The 15,968-nt window shown below is 32.1% G+C and overlaps 1 protein-coding gene across 12 annotated transcripts in view; it reads left to right on the top strand.

The window, feature by feature from the left end:
- Positions 1-15,968, top strand: part of FOXP2 (forkhead box P2) — a 612,807-nt gene that overhangs the window by 137,647 nt on the left and 459,192 nt on the right. For 2 of the 12 annotated variants that reach the window (XM_058297224.2, XM_058297234.2), the window contains exon 1: positions 4,970-5,060. The exons of 9 other annotated variants lie outside the window; for them this stretch is intronic. The gene's annotated coding sequence lies outside the window, so the exon portion shown is untranslated. Of the gene's footprint in view, positions 1-4,969; positions 5,061-15,968 lie in introns of those variants that run through there. One more of the 12 variants, XM_071215237.1, reaches the window with a different exon arrangement.

A 15,968-nucleotide genomic window follows, 5' to 3' on the forward strand; every position in this document is an offset into this window, starting at 1 on the left:
TGAGTAGTTTTGTAGTTTTGTGCATCTAAGGGTTATACCATTACCATTTTCTTTCCATTTCTACTATTGTCTTTACTAGGTTTTAAAACAAGGACTCTACATTTTGGAGAGTTTAAAATTCATAAATATAACACAATTTGTTTTCTAAGAGTCTTGAAGAGTATCAAGAGATATAACATTCACAATTACTCTAATAACATCCTAGGAAAATTCGATAATACCTTTTGGTGTCACCTAACTACCTGTTTGATCTACTTAATTAATAAATACATATATACTTAATTTCTTCCCAAGGATTCAGTTTTTCTCTCAGCCTCAAATCTTTTCTAGAGAATTTTAAAAAATATTAAAACTTATAACAATTTGAATTTGTCATTCAAATGCTATTTTGTCTAAGTTTATCCTCAAATAACTCTTAAATATGTATCAACTATTAGCCAGCTGAGCCACATTATTTTCACTCAAGTATCACTTGAATGTTATGATTAAAAATAATTTAAAAAGTATATACATGTAATGGTATATTTTAAATTTGAAAAGTAGCTGAATGTTAAAAAAAATAGAAATGATAGTGTTAGCGAAAATATCTAGAACTTTAGCAAAACTTTAATACACATAGGAGAAGGTGTTTGAACCACACCAGAGTTATAACCTTGCAACAGATTTTGTAAATAAAACTAAATAAATATTTAGTAAATAAGTAACTAAGATATAAGTTAAACACTTACAGAGAAGAAAATACTTTTAAATCATCTCCATTTAATTTTGTGGAAAGAAAAATGAGAGGCTAGAATATATAAAAGTTATAATTTTTTTTCCTGAAATATTCTCATCATGCTAGAGTCTGATTTTTCAGTAATGACTTAATTTGGCATATTTTAATTGTTCTGTGAGGTTCTGGTCTCTGTTATTTTTATGTATTGTTTGTTTACTCTTCATAATACTACTACTCTCACCTCCATTTTACTTAGGCACTGAGAAGTTAAATGGCTGTCAGCGAGGAGATAGACGGAATATGAAACCAAGTAGTCTGATCAAGAGTCCATACTCCTGTTATTCAGCATATATTTGGACACTTTTTTTTTCTAGAATAATGACTTACCAATAGCACCAATAGCAGAATGTAAAAGACTTTTCATTCAGATTTCTTAGGGTGATAGATTTGCAAACAAAATCCTGTCACCAACTGAGATTTTAGAGATTAAACATAATCTATAGGAATAATGACATAAAATTTTATAAAATTTCTTATGCTTTTCAAGAAATCATCTTATATCTTACCTATCTGGACTACTCTTGTGGTACAGACTTGTAATGAACTAGCATGCCACTTATCAGTGTGCACAGCCTGAGATACTGTAGCCATCAAGGATGGCATTGGCTGAAGTACTTGAGGCTGGTGGTGGGAATGGGGAAGGATGATAAGTTACTGTTTTTCTCCTTTGCTCTCACTGATAAAACCATTCTTTTCCTTTGTTACTCCACTCCCGAACTTTAGTTAATTCCAGACTGAATATAAAGCTTACCTATTTTGTTAATTTTCTAGGGAATGGAAAGACTCACAGAACAGTTGGAAAAATGCCACGTCTTCCCTGATGGTATTTGAGTGATTATACTCTTTTACAAATACAGAATAATATTAGATTTTGTATCTTTTTCCCCTGGTAATTAATAATTTGTCAATATTTCTGTAAAACCTGTTGTTTTCAGATGTTTAAAACATTTTGGATATAGATTACTATTGAGACAAATGAAAATTATTAGTATTCAATTGATACTATTGATTTTTCAGAATTAATATTTGTAATATATATTAAATTTGAGAAACACTTTAGAAGGACTAGGTATTGTTGGTAATATAAATCTTTAATATTGAGTTGTATTAAAAGAAAACAGATGAATTTGTTAGTTTGCATTGGGAAGGTAATTGTATTATTAACCAAAATTAAGATTCAGTCAATCTGCAAAATTGGTTTTCTCAGATCAAATATCATTTAAAATTAAAACTTGTGTTTGTAATTCTTAATTAAGTGAAACTTAATTCATATATATTTTTTCTTTTTTTACCAACATTTTTTAATTAGAAAAGTTGTGGGTCTACAGAAAAATCATACATGAAAGACAGGATTCCCATATACCACCCTATTATTAACACCTTGCATCGATGTGTTATATTTGTTACAGTTGATGAAAGCACATTTTTCTAATTGTACTATTAATTGTAGTCCATAGATTAACCAAGTTTTTTAGTTTCCTAAGCTGCTTAAAGAAAATACCGTGAAATGGGTAGGATTAAACAATGGGAATTTATAAACTCACAGTTTTGACACTGGGAAAATGTACAAATCAAGGAATCATCTAGGTGATGCTTTCTTCCCAAAGATTTGGTACCAGTTATCCTTGGCTCTTCTGTCACATGGCAAGACACATGGCAGAGTCTTCTGGACTCTTCCTTCTCTTCCAGGTATTATTGATTCAGGCTTCTTGCTTCTGTGGCTTTTTCTTTCATGTCTGAATTCATTCTATTTGTAAATGACTTCAGTATTGGGATTAAAACCCATCCTGGTTGTGGTGGGCTATATCTTAACTAAGGTAGTCTCATCAAAAGCTCCTACTTACAATGGGTTCACACCCACATGAATGAATTAAATTTAAGAATACATTTTTCTGGGGTACGTAGCATTTCAAACAGCCACACCTTGGCTTCACTGTTTGTGTTGTGCAGTTCCATGGGTTTTTAAATATATATATATATATATATATATATATATATATATATATAATTTTCATACTATATAAAGAAACTATAATTTCCCCTTTTAGTCCCATTCAAATATTTAACTTAGTATTGTCAATTATGTTCACACTGTTGTGCTACCATTTCCATCATCCAACACCAAAAGTTTTCCATCATCCCAAATAGAAACTCTGTACATTTTAATCCTTAATTCCCTATTACCTAACCCCACTCTGTCCCCTATATTCTAGATTCTGACTCTATGAGTTTGATTTTTCTAATTAATTCATACAACTGAGATCATACAATATTTGTCATTTTCTGCTTGGTTTATTTCACTAAAAATTGTGTCTTCAAGGTTCATCCATGTTGTTGCATGTACCAGAACTTCATTCCTTTTTATGGATGAATAATAATCCATTGTTTGTATATATACCATATTTTATTTATCCATTCATTGGTTAATGGACATTTGGATTGCTTTCATCTTTTGTCCATTGTGAATAATACCACAATGGACATTGGTGTGCAAGTATCTGTTGAATTCCCTGCTTTCAGTCCTTTGGGGTATGTACCTTAGAGTAGGATTGCCACATCAGATGGTAATTCTGTACTTACCTTTCTGAGGAACTGCCAAACTATCTTCCATAGAGGTTGCATGATTTTACATTGCCACCAGCAGTGAATGCATGCTCTTATTTCTTCATATCCTTTCCAACATTAGCAATTTTCCATTTTTCAATTAGTAGCCATTCTAGTGGGTATGGAACGATATCTCATTGTGGCTTTGATTTGCATTACCCAAATAGTTAGTGATGGTGAGCATCTTTTCATGTGCTTTTTAGTCATTTGTATATCTTCTTTGAATAAATGTCTTTTGTCTTTTTTTGTTTGTTTGTTTGTTTGTTTGTTTGTTTGTTTGAGGTACCGGGGATTGAGCCCAGGACCTCATCATTGGGAAGCTGGTACTCAACCCCTGAGCCTCATCTGCTCCCCTGAGCTTTTTTTAATTTATTTGTTTGCTTGTTGTTTTGTTGTTGTTGTTGTTGTTGTTTTTAGGAGGCACCAGGGACTGAACCTGAGACATCTAATGTGGGAAGCAGGTGCTTAACTGCTTGAGCTACATGTTCTCCCCTTGCCTGTTTTTTAATTGGCTTGTCTTTTTGTTGTTGAATTGAAAGATTTCTTTATACATTCTGGATATTAAACTCTTATTGAATATGTAGTTTCCAAATATTTGCTCCCATTTTGTAGGTTGTTGTTTTACGTTCATGATAAAGTCATTTGAGGCCCAAAGATTTTTTATTTTGATGAGGTCTTTTGTTGCTTGTTTTTTGGGTGTAAAATCTAAGAAGTCACTGCATAACAAGAGGTCCTGAAGATGCTTCCCTGAATTTTCTTCTAGGGGTTTTACAGTTGTCTCTTATATTTAGGTCTTTGATCCACTTTGAGTTGATTTTTGAATAAGGTATGAGGTAGGGAATATTTTCAGTGCTTAAATTATCTTTCATATGAAGAAGATGGAATTTGCTCATTAATTTTTCATGCCAAATTAATTATTACATTCAACCACATGACAATTACCATAATTGTGGGTTAAAATGGTTGAATATCTCTAGTTTTAAATCAACCTACTATTACCATTTACTGTAATAGTTGAAATACTATAGTCAAATACTACAATTTTGACTATGAAATCTATGAAAAAGAAACCATGGTGTGATCTTTTTATTTTCCTACTGATGCTTCCTTGACTTTGTTAGTGCTTAGTGTTGATTTCCTAAGATACTAGGTTTTATTTTTTTTTCCTGCCATACTCCCACGCATAGGACAGCACCTTGCACATAATAGATGTTCAATAAGTATTTACCAAATGAGTGAATAAGAATAGGCAACCTCAAAGTACACAATCCATTTAGAAACCTACCTTCATTTCTTCACACAGATCTTTTTGGGTTTTAGAGGCTGGATAAATAAATAAATCACATCCCTTCCAGAATTTGGAAACTACTGAGAGACAGACACAGGTGCCATGCAGATGGAAATCAAAGTGCCAGTTTTATTACTGATAGAAGCTGAATTGGAGGGCAAGAATTACATATGCAGTTAAAATGGATTTCACTTCTGAAGTAGATCATTAAACCTTGCCTGGCACCGGCTTTGCTGGAATTCCACAGAGAATTCTCCCAGAGAAGAATGAATGAAAATGACCTGGCTATGTCTTTTCCACAGGCAGAAGGAAACTGAGAAAAAGGTGTTGGCTGCCCACATTCAGGATGTTTTCTCAAACTCAGCAATCAGATGACTTTCTGATCCTCTCATAGTAAGGATAAAGTGATGGGAGTAAATGAAGCCAATAATATTTCTTTCTCATAAGCCCCTTTATGAAAATATGAGGGAAAAGGATTAGAGGTATTGCCATTAGATGCTCTAATTGAACATAAATACCTTCAACTAATTATACTATTAAATTTATTTTTTACAGTTTTTCTGTTTGGCATTTATAAGATCCAATGTAAATTACTGTTAAATATACCAATATTTAGAAGTCATTAAAATGAGTGTTTTGTTATGGTAGTCAATACAGGTAATTGTTGAATTAATCTAATCTTGTGAAAGCTTGGGTAAGGTAATTTTAGCAGTAAAAATTGAATAAGAAGGCACTTTTATGTTTCTATTTTTATATATTATCTAGGTAATATATGAATTACAATCTTGGTTTCTAGTAGAGAATCTTGACATATTATTTGCTTCATATTTTATAGTTGACATTATAAAAATCTCATTGGTTTATTTCATAAGTGCACATCTCTGATTTATGATGGCTGAATTGGTATTTTATTTTTTGGATCACTATTGTGCGATCAAACATTGGGCCTTCCACATTCTGTTTCCATTTGCCGTCTCAAATGAGATGAAACAAAGTAAAACTTCACAAAATGAGTGAGCTTTATCACTAAGTCTGGTTTTATCTAAATGACATAAATAAATTATCCTGGCCAGAAATAAAATCATAAAATTATCATATAAAATAAAACAGCATTATGATTTAATAATATTAAAAATAATGACCTTAATCTGTTGACATAAAAATCCCTTTGATCAATTGGTAACTACACTGATATAAGTTTGGGAGTCATCATCACCAAATAGGATAGATAATTGATTTTTAAAAATAATTATTCAAAGGGTAGAATTGTAAGGTTTTCATTTGAGAGGTATTTTCTTCTAGTTTATACCTTGGAATTAACAGTAGAGGAAGTGAAATGTATAGTTTGTAAAAACTGACACCATCAGGTTATTGTCATCAAAGAAAGGAATTGGCAGCCTCTTTCTAATAGTCCTTTAAGAATAACATTTAGTTCCTTCATGATCTGGGGTCCAGTTCTTGGCCTGTAAAAATTGATCCATTTTTTTAAAAATAGACTCATGTTAACTAGACTCATGAAATTAATGTTTGAAACTAAAAATATCAATGTATTGATTCACAGTGAGATATTATTTTTATTGGGAATAAAAGTGCTTTGAAGGCACAGTATCAATGAGTTCTTTGTATATATAGTTAGTTGATTCACCTCAAATGAGATATTTGATCATAAAGACCTGAAGATTAAAAGTTTATATAATAACACTTTCTCTTCCTCTGGGGGAAATGCACTGTGTTTTAAATAACAATCACAGTCACAAGATATTTTGGAAATTGTAAAATCAGAATTAAAGGGAGATTGATAGATAAGATGTTTTATGGCATTGGGCCAAGACAATCTGGTATAGCATTTCCACCATAGATGTGGTCTTTACAGTGGAATCAGAATAATGAGGTCTAATGGATATAACCCCTGCATTTGGGGGAAGAATATGGCAAATCTGATGTCTAAAATGTAATTTCTTCATATATTACTTAGATGACCATTTTCAGTTACCTCTGTGATTTGTGTTCTATGTTTTCATGTACAGAAATGGGATCTACATGGGAAATACAATAGAATGAAAACAAAGAAAAAATAACCACTTCATCAAAATACCTAAATAGTGTCAAGCTCTGAATATATAATCTGTGAAATAATAATATTGGTTTGTCTGGCAGAATTGTGACTTGCTTCTCTTGTGCCCTATTTCAGTTGCACATATTGGACAGTGTCAATCATTAGGGTTGAACTTAATGGTTCATACACTGGATTATAATAAAATATAATTCTTGCTAGTATGTACCAAGTACAAAATACAGTGGGATCATAATCAGGCAGAAGAAATATTTATGTTAATATATTTTACAGTCTTGTAATTTATAACTCATGGAATTAAAGTTAAATCATGTTAACAGCAAATAAATGATTACTATGGCAATCATTTACTAGGGCTTTGTGCTATTAATGTGGAGGATGAAAAGAATAATAACATGATTCTTTTCTCTAGAATGCTTATTATCACCACAAGATAGGTTATGTGTAATATATTTCTCAAATACCCTTATAGAGCAATGGGTGTACAGAAGAAGGAAAGGTTTATAATATTTGGGTTTACAAAGATTTTTCCAGGATGGGTAGCAATCAAGTTGACTCTTGACAGACTGGCAGGATTTGACTTACAAGGATTTTTCCTAGATGAGGTAGCAATCAAGGTGACTCTCGAAAGTTTGGTAGGATTTTATAGGTGAGTATTGGAGTTGGAAAGAAGTGGTGCCATATGTAGAGGAGGAAAGTGTGTGCAAAGCACAATCTTGGAAGTTGTATTCACTTTATGGAGAAATAGCAAGTGATTGGTTGTTCTTGGAGAATAAGATACTTGAAGAAGAGTGAACGAATAGACTAGGAATATAGGTTATAATCACAATTTGGATGACCTTAGGTGTGAGCTGATATGAAACCATTAAAACCTTACTGATGACCTAATTGGGTATTATGATCCATGCTATACAGAGGAATAGAGTTGGTTCCATAGACACAGCAGAGGCCCTAGGAAGAGAGAGGAGCGTAATGGCCTACAGCTGCAGCTGAACTGGGAAGAATGAGCCCTGGGGGGAGAGACGAGCCTTATACCAGTCTATAGCTGATATTGGAAGGAGCTGGGACCACAGAGCCTTACCCGGCAGAAGGAAGGCTGGACCCTTACAGACATTGCCCACTGTCTTGCTCCAATGCATAGAAACAGATTTGGTGAGGGAAGTAACTTATGCTTTATGGCCTGGGATCTGTAAGCTTCTATCCCAAATAAATACCCTTTATAAAAACCAACAAATTTCTGGTACTTTGCATCAGTATGGCTTTGGCTGACTAATACAGACCTCTTCTCAGTTTAGGCCTGGATGACCATGCTGTGGTTGATAAATTGTACACCTGACAGTGCTATGCCAAGTGACTTGCTCATGTATGTAAATACATATATTAGTGAATGAACTCCACAGTGCCTCAAAAAGGCTAGGCTTATAAAAATTGGATGAAAAGATCTGAAGCTTGGAAAAGAATTAGGATGCATATATATATTCATGGTGTATATTACAAAATAGCTAATCTTTTGAGCTTCATAATAAAAGTCTCTGTATAAGTGAGGTACAGTATATACCACTTTTGGAAATTATTTTAATATCTTCCCATCCATATATTTCCAAATTCATGAATTAGATACATGTATTGTTAGAGTGGTAAAGGTGGCCTTCAGCCTCACTCCCAGAAGAATTCTCTCCATTACATCCTCTTACCAAACAGCAAGAATTACAAGGCAGCTCTTGAAATACAGTCTTGCTTATAGTAGTAGAATGTGCAAAAATGCCTCTGGGTCATCTGAAAATAATATTTTTCACACAGTAGGGTGACTGTTCAGAGCCACGTAGTAGATAAAGAGGGAAAGCTCATCAGGAAGGCTATATTCTGTAGTCTTATACATAATGAACCGAAATGGGATCTATATGGGAAAGAAGATGGAATAAAAACACATAAAAATAGCCTAATTTAAGCAAAATCCAATGTCAAGCACTGAATACATTAACTGTGGAAAGAATAATCTTCACTTGTCTGACACAATTGCAACATGCTTCTGTTATGTGCTATTTCAGTTGCACGCATTGGACAGTGTCAATCATTAAGGATAGTATATTTATCCCAACCATCCACATTTCTATAGCAACAGTATACATGTTTATGCAATTATATATTATTATATCAAATAATGCTTGATATAGTTTGATACCAGTTTCTATCTTAAACTCATACAGGTTTTGTATATATTCACTGTCTAGTGGAGGTTCCTGCCCCTTTCTTTCTTTGAGTCTAGGCAGGTAGCACTTAAAGTGAAATACCAAAAGATATTCAATTCACTGTTTAAGAGTAAATCTAAGTAACCAGTTTCATTTCATTGTAGTTTAAAAGCTAACACATTTTGAAATAAACGATACTAATTTTTATAAGTCGATACATACTAATTAATTTTTTTAAAGATTTCTAAATATACAGGGCTAGATAAATCTTTAACTACATCATCATTTAAACCAAAAATTCATTACCCAGTAGTAAGAACATAAAGTTGATTTCAATGACAGTAAAAAATGGGAACAGTATTTCCTTATTACTTAATGGAATTGGCTAAAAAATATGTTTTTAAAAAGGTATAACGATCTTTCCATTTTGGAAGAACATTATCAATTTAATATAAGTAGTCTGGTCATGTTAAAATATATTATTTTCTCTGTTTTTGAGTTTCCCTGATCAGTAGTAATAGCTATTTTATTTTGTTAGATTAGTAGTTTAGAACCACCTGGTTTACTAGATAAAATTTTTCCTTTTTCATTTGGAGTTTTAAGTCACCTTAGTTTACTATGATTTTTTAAATACTTATTTGTATTTATTTGGTATTATTAGCAACACTCACTGAATGTATAAATATCTTCATTAAATTTTAAATCTTTTTAATGAAGGTCATTCCTTTTTACCTTTCCAGTGTGTTTTCCTCTTCATTCATTGCTATTTGATGAATTTTTTTTCTGCCTTTTATCCATCCATTTTATTTATCTTCATGGTCCAAGCACAACAGGATTGCCATAATGTAGCCATAGCTGGCATGAAATTTGTTTCCATAATGCTGTGCATATTTAAATAGGTTTTTAAATTTTTGATGTCAGCATTTTGTGGTTTCTTTACTTCCCCTAAAAATATTACAATATAAAAGGAAATAATGGGAAAAATATCAATAAGTCCACATTTTTACATATCTGTTGTCCATGTTTTTACATAGATTAATGGCTGTATATACATGTATATACATTGTGCATTCTAAATTTTTCCTTTAACATTACATTATGAACATGATTTTCATAATTATTATTTTTAATGAATATGTACTACTACATCTTATTCATAATGGCTATTTACTTCAAATGAACATTATTTCAAATAGTTTCATTTACTTAAAATAGACGTTTATTATTTCAGGTAGCTTTTCTTACCCTTTGGCTGTGGCACCTAGTTGGTCTGATTGAGAAAAGATGAAGGGATAAAAATGACAGTTTAGACTTTGCTTTCCAAGAAGTTTTTAGTCCAAGAAACACCACTTCTTCCATCATTAATACCAAAACAATAATAGAAATATATAAATACTTTCATGAAGGTAATTCTAAGGCTACTAGATTAATATAATTCTCAGATTATATTAAATTTTTCCAGAAATATTATCTAAAGAAGGCATCAATTCAAACTCTTTTTTTTTTTCTTTTTTTAAGGAGGTACCAGGGATTAAACCTGGAACCTCATAAATGTGAAGTATGTGCTCAACCACTGAGTTATACTCACTCCACTCAAACTCCTTTTGATTAAAACTCCTTGAAAATCTTTCTAAATAAAACTGGTGTCAATTAAATAATATTTTTAGTTGTCATTATTACCAATAGCGGCAGAAGTAGTAGCATCATAGTATGTTTGAACATTTTAGGATATTCATCATAAAATTTATCCTTAAATTTTCAGTGTCTGGGTGATTTTTATATATATTATAGTATATTTTATAATCAGTATTTTAAGCATCTGTCACCATTCTGTGGTTGTTCTAGCCTGGTTTTATGATACTCTAAATATTATGACTTTATGATTTGGATTTTACTTATGGCTTTTTTGTTATTATTTTTCAGAATTCAACTCTGAATGATAGTATGCTTCATATGGGTAAAAACATTTTACTTTGTGGTTTTCTATGTCATGACACAATTTCCAGGAAATCAATGGGGTAAAACTGATAGTACCAAGACATTTTTGATACTTCCAAATATCCAAAAGTTCCATGGCCTAGAAACAAATAAGAAATTACATTATATTACTAAGAAATCTTTGGGTTTCATATACTTTGGACCAAAAGAGCTAAGGAAAAAGAAGGTATAAGGATTGGTCCTAAGCAAAACTGGCATTTAACATTTTTTTCATGTGTATCCTCCTCCTTTTGTTTATTCCGTTTCCTTTCCCAGGCTTCAGGTGGCATTCTCTTCCATCTCTTCATATATACCTAGGAGGACCATGACTCCCTATGGCTGTACACTGTAATAAAGTAGACTTCTTCAAAAGTGGAGTGTTCTGTGCTTTTTACTGTACCATTTCTTCTGTCCTTCTAATAGAAGCATTATTTACAAGTCATTATCATGGAGGCTTTTAAATGGAATGGCTTGAAATATCTGATAAATAATGCTTTAGACTCCTGGTTGTAGGCCCTATTGGTAAAAGCCTGGCTATAAGCCTAGCGACTTCTCAAGACTTGTTGAATTTACTTCTCATTCTCGTCTAGTAAACCCCTTCCCAATTCCATTGTTTTCCAAGCCCCTATTTATCTCAAGGATGTAAGACTCACTTCTGAGCCAAGTAGAAAAAGGTTTGAAAGAAAAAGATGTACCTGCTTACTTATTTGAGCCAGACTAAGACTATCCTTCATAAGGGCAACATATCACTTCTGGTGAACCTCTCAAGTAAAATTATCTTTAAGCACATTGTAATGGTTTAGGAGTAATCCTCTATGTTGCTTCTGAAACGTTATGTTCATTTGTTAGTTCATTTATTCCTTCATTCATTTATTCATTCTTTCAGTTCATTATGTGGTTTTTGGGCATTCACAATGTGCCAAGCATTCTGTACCAAACTGGGAATATAAGCAAATGTCTTCACCCTTAACAGTTTCCTTATAGTCTACTGGAGTCACTAGACTATATGGTTCTAGCAGAAGAAAGACAAGCAAACATGTTTATATTAAGATATGTTGCACTAAAAGGAGTTTGCATGAGTTGCTTTGAAAGCTTACAGGCAGCATATCAGAGTAATCCCAAGCAGATGGGGTTGCTTATGGAAGAAACAGACACTTAAGTGGAGTCTTGAAGAAAAGGAGGAGTTAGCTACATGAAGAAGAGGAAGGGAGTCACAGGGGAGGATGAGAGAGTGCAAAAATGTATATAAAGAGTGTTGAATAAATGGGAGAGAAAAGGTACTCTTAACAGCAAAATGTGAGAATAACAATTTCCCTGTTGCTTTGTAAGCAAATATAATTATTAAAATACTTATTTTTATGTGAATAAACAAAAATTGATTCTTAATTTTTAAATTTGCATGCTTTTGCTAGCAGAGATTTACTTTTTTTAATCTATTTTTTTTTAATGTTACGTTAAAAAATATAAGAGGTCCCCATATACCCTCCACCCCCCTCACCCCACTACTCCCACATCAACAACGTCTTTCATCATCATGGCACATTCATTGCATTTGGTGAATACATTTTGGAGCACTGCTGCACCACATGGATAATGGTTACATTGTAGTTTACACTCTCCCCTAGTCCATCCAGTGGGCCATAGCAGGACATCCAATGTCCAGCATCTGTCCCTGCAGTACCACCCAGGACAACTCCAAGTCCTGAAAATGCCTCCACATCTTATCTCTTCTTCCTGCAGACATTTAATCTTTTCTCATCTTTTAGCTGTATTATTTTGGTTCTATACCTTTGGATTTTAGTGGTTTGCAAATTTTATAATCTTTTTGAAAAATGGAGATAGTAGTTCTATTGCTCCCTTTTTTTCTGCAACTATTTATTTTTCCAGGTTGCTTTTGTAACTTTAAAATAGGTGTTTTTCATCTTACAGAAATTTCTTTCACTTTTTACTACTTAGTGTTCCTACTAGAAATGTTTTAAAATTTGTCTCATGCCTGTTCATAGGCATATTCATAAAATTTAAATTAAAACATTTGAAGATAGATATATATATCATTTTTCCATGATCACCTTTTTATCATTGATTATTATAGTATTGCCAATAACTTTTCTCTGAGAAAATGATTTGCAAATTTGATTCCATCTGGTCTTTGTACATAAATCACACCGATATTTCATCACCTGTGACATCTAGTTTTGGTATTTTTAAATTAGAGCATTAAAACTGAAAGACACTTGGGAAGCAACCTGAGGGTGAAATCTTTCAAGATTTTTATTATTTTCTTCTAGTTTTTACAATGTTCACAAAGATACCTAATTTAATAGTACTTTTTTTTTTTATTGACTTGTCTTTATTGAATTTTCCCAAAGCATTCACTTTGGTTTTGAAAGCATTGTGCTCTTCATTTTTGAATTCATATATTATTACATTACCAAATATTTAATTGTGAAATAACAATTTCAAGTTCAATAGGAATAAACAAATTCAAACAGTAAAAAAAAGATGGCATCCTCAGATTAATTTTAGGAGAGTTTAATATAGGTTCTATATTTAAAGTTTAGGCAGGGAGCAGGGAAACCTGAGGCACCCAGGGACTTGTTTCTAAGATCATGTTCCTTCTTCCCTCTGATTTCTCATTGGTCAGACCCAGCTGGAAGTCAGAGGACAGACCTTAGTAGAAGCCTCAGTTTTCTGGGGCAGGCAGGACAGAGAAGGGTGGAGACTGATCTGGACAGGCAAATGAAAGAAATCTGGCATACTTGGGAACTAATACAATCTACCCTTATTTAGTATACCCTAGTACAAGGCACACATATTTAGAATTCACTGTGCTGAGGGCATCAATGTGTTTAATAGAGGAAATGAGGAACACTGTTAATCCAATAGTAAATTAAGGGAACTACTCTGGCCCTCTGTCCTGCCTCTAAGAAATTGTTCCCAAATTAGTTATGTTCTTTCATATCCAGATTAAGATTTATGCCTTGATCTTTCTAACTCTTCCCAAATTTGTGCAGGTTCTTATCCTCTTAGGCTCTGTTTTCCATTTCTGCCTTTAAATACCAATGCAAATAAATTAAGCTAAAAATTTTTCAATATTTGATCATGTTGAAAAAAAATTAAGGAAAAAATTTGAAAAAGTTTTCTCTGATGGTTTGAGTAGTTCAGGGAGTTGTTTTAATTATGGTTAATGAGATTCTTCCTTGCTCCATTTTTATTATGTGATATTTGATATATACAAAATAATATATATATAATGTTTTTATAAATTATGAAACATATCAATAAACAAACACTGTGCATCCACACCCAAATAAAGAATAGATTATTACCAACACAGCACATTCATTTATTTTTACTTTATGTAATATTCATTGGATGATTATGCCAGTTTACTTACATGATAGGCACTTTGAATGTACAAAAAATTTTGCTTTTTTTTGCAATAGCAAACAATACATTGTACATTCATATATATCTTTGTACATTTTTGTATATTCATACATATATGCCATGCACATATGCAAGAGTTTCCCTAGAGTCTTTCTGTAGGAATGGGATAGCTCAGTAATAGGATATGCACGTATGTGCTTTAGAACACATGCCAAATTATTTTTAAAAAATGGTGGATTGATTTGCACTTCTTCTACTAGCACATACAAGTGTTCCACTTACTATCCATTTTTACCAATGCTTCAAATTTCTTTTCTTTTTTCTTTTCTATTCTTTTCTTTGTTTTCCAGTCTAATGGGTAAAGAACAATATCTCACTGTGGTCTTAATTTGCATTCCTTGGATTACTAATGAGGTTGAACAGTTTTTCATTTCTTTTGGACATTCATATTTTTTTTCTAACTTTTCCCCTTTTTCTTTTGGGCTATAGGTCTATTTCATATTGATTTAAAGAAAAGTTTTAATGTGTAATAAAACATTACGTTGCCTATATTCTCTGGGTTTATGGCATGCCTTTTTACTGTAGGTGACTTTTGATGAAGTGAAGTTCTTACTTTTCATTTTATTTCATTTATTAATTTTTCTTATATGGTTAGAACATTTTGTTTCTTATTTAAGAAAACACTTTCCATCATCAAGATATTGTCCTTTGTGTCCTTTAAAGTTTAAAGTTTTGCCTTTTACATTTAAGGGTTCAGTCCACTGCGAATTTAATTTTTGTGAGTGGTATAAATGTTTCTATTTATGTATGGCCCTATTCCTAGGCTTCTATTTTATTCTATTGTTAAATCAGTCCATATCTGATTCACTCTATCTTAATTAGTGTAAGTTTCGTAAGGCTTCATTTTTTTAGGAGTGTCTCAGTGATTCCTGGGCCTTTGCTTTTCCATTTGAATTTTGCAATCAGCTCTTTAGCTTTCCTAAGGTCCTTTGAGATTTTCATGGAATAACATTGAATCTGTAAGTATGGTGTGATTTTGACTTTCTATTGATGAACATACGATTCCTCTCTCTCTTTACATTCCTTAACAACTTTTAATAGTTTTACAATTTTTATATGTAGATCATATACAAATTTCTGAAGATTTATACTCACGTGCCTTATGTTTTCTAGTTACTATAAAAAGGTATATCAACATAAATCACAGCAGTTTTATTGTTTCCTTCCAAGTCTTTCACCTGTAATTTTTTTTCCTTGTTTCTCAGATGACAAGAAATTCCACCAAAGTGTTGAAAAGAAACAATCTTTTAGGGGTATCTTTGTTTTATTTCTGATTTTAAAGGGAATATTTCCAATGTTTTGGAAAGGTATTCTATAAGATTAAAGTAGTTCTATTACTAGTTTTCTAAGAGATTTTTATTTAAAAATCAGTAAATGTTGACCCTTATGACATGCTTTCCTGCAGTTAATAAAAGGTTTTCCTTGTTTACTGTGCTACTGAATCAAACTTACAGCTTTTCTGTTGTTAAACTCCCCTTGAATTTTGTGAGTCCTACTTAATCATAATATATTATCTATTTCTATTATAAACTGCTTGTTTCAGTGTGCTAATATGTTTAGGATTTTTGTCTATAATCTTCCTCTCTCATACTGTACTCTGATTGGGGTATG

This window comes from Dasypus novemcinctus, chromosome 5 (assembly GCF_030445035.2).
Source record: "Dasypus novemcinctus isolate mDasNov1 chromosome 5, mDasNov1.1.hap2, whole genome shotgun sequence".
Taxonomy (NCBI): Eukaryota; Metazoa; Chordata; class Mammalia; order Cingulata; family Dasypodidae; genus Dasypus; species Dasypus novemcinctus.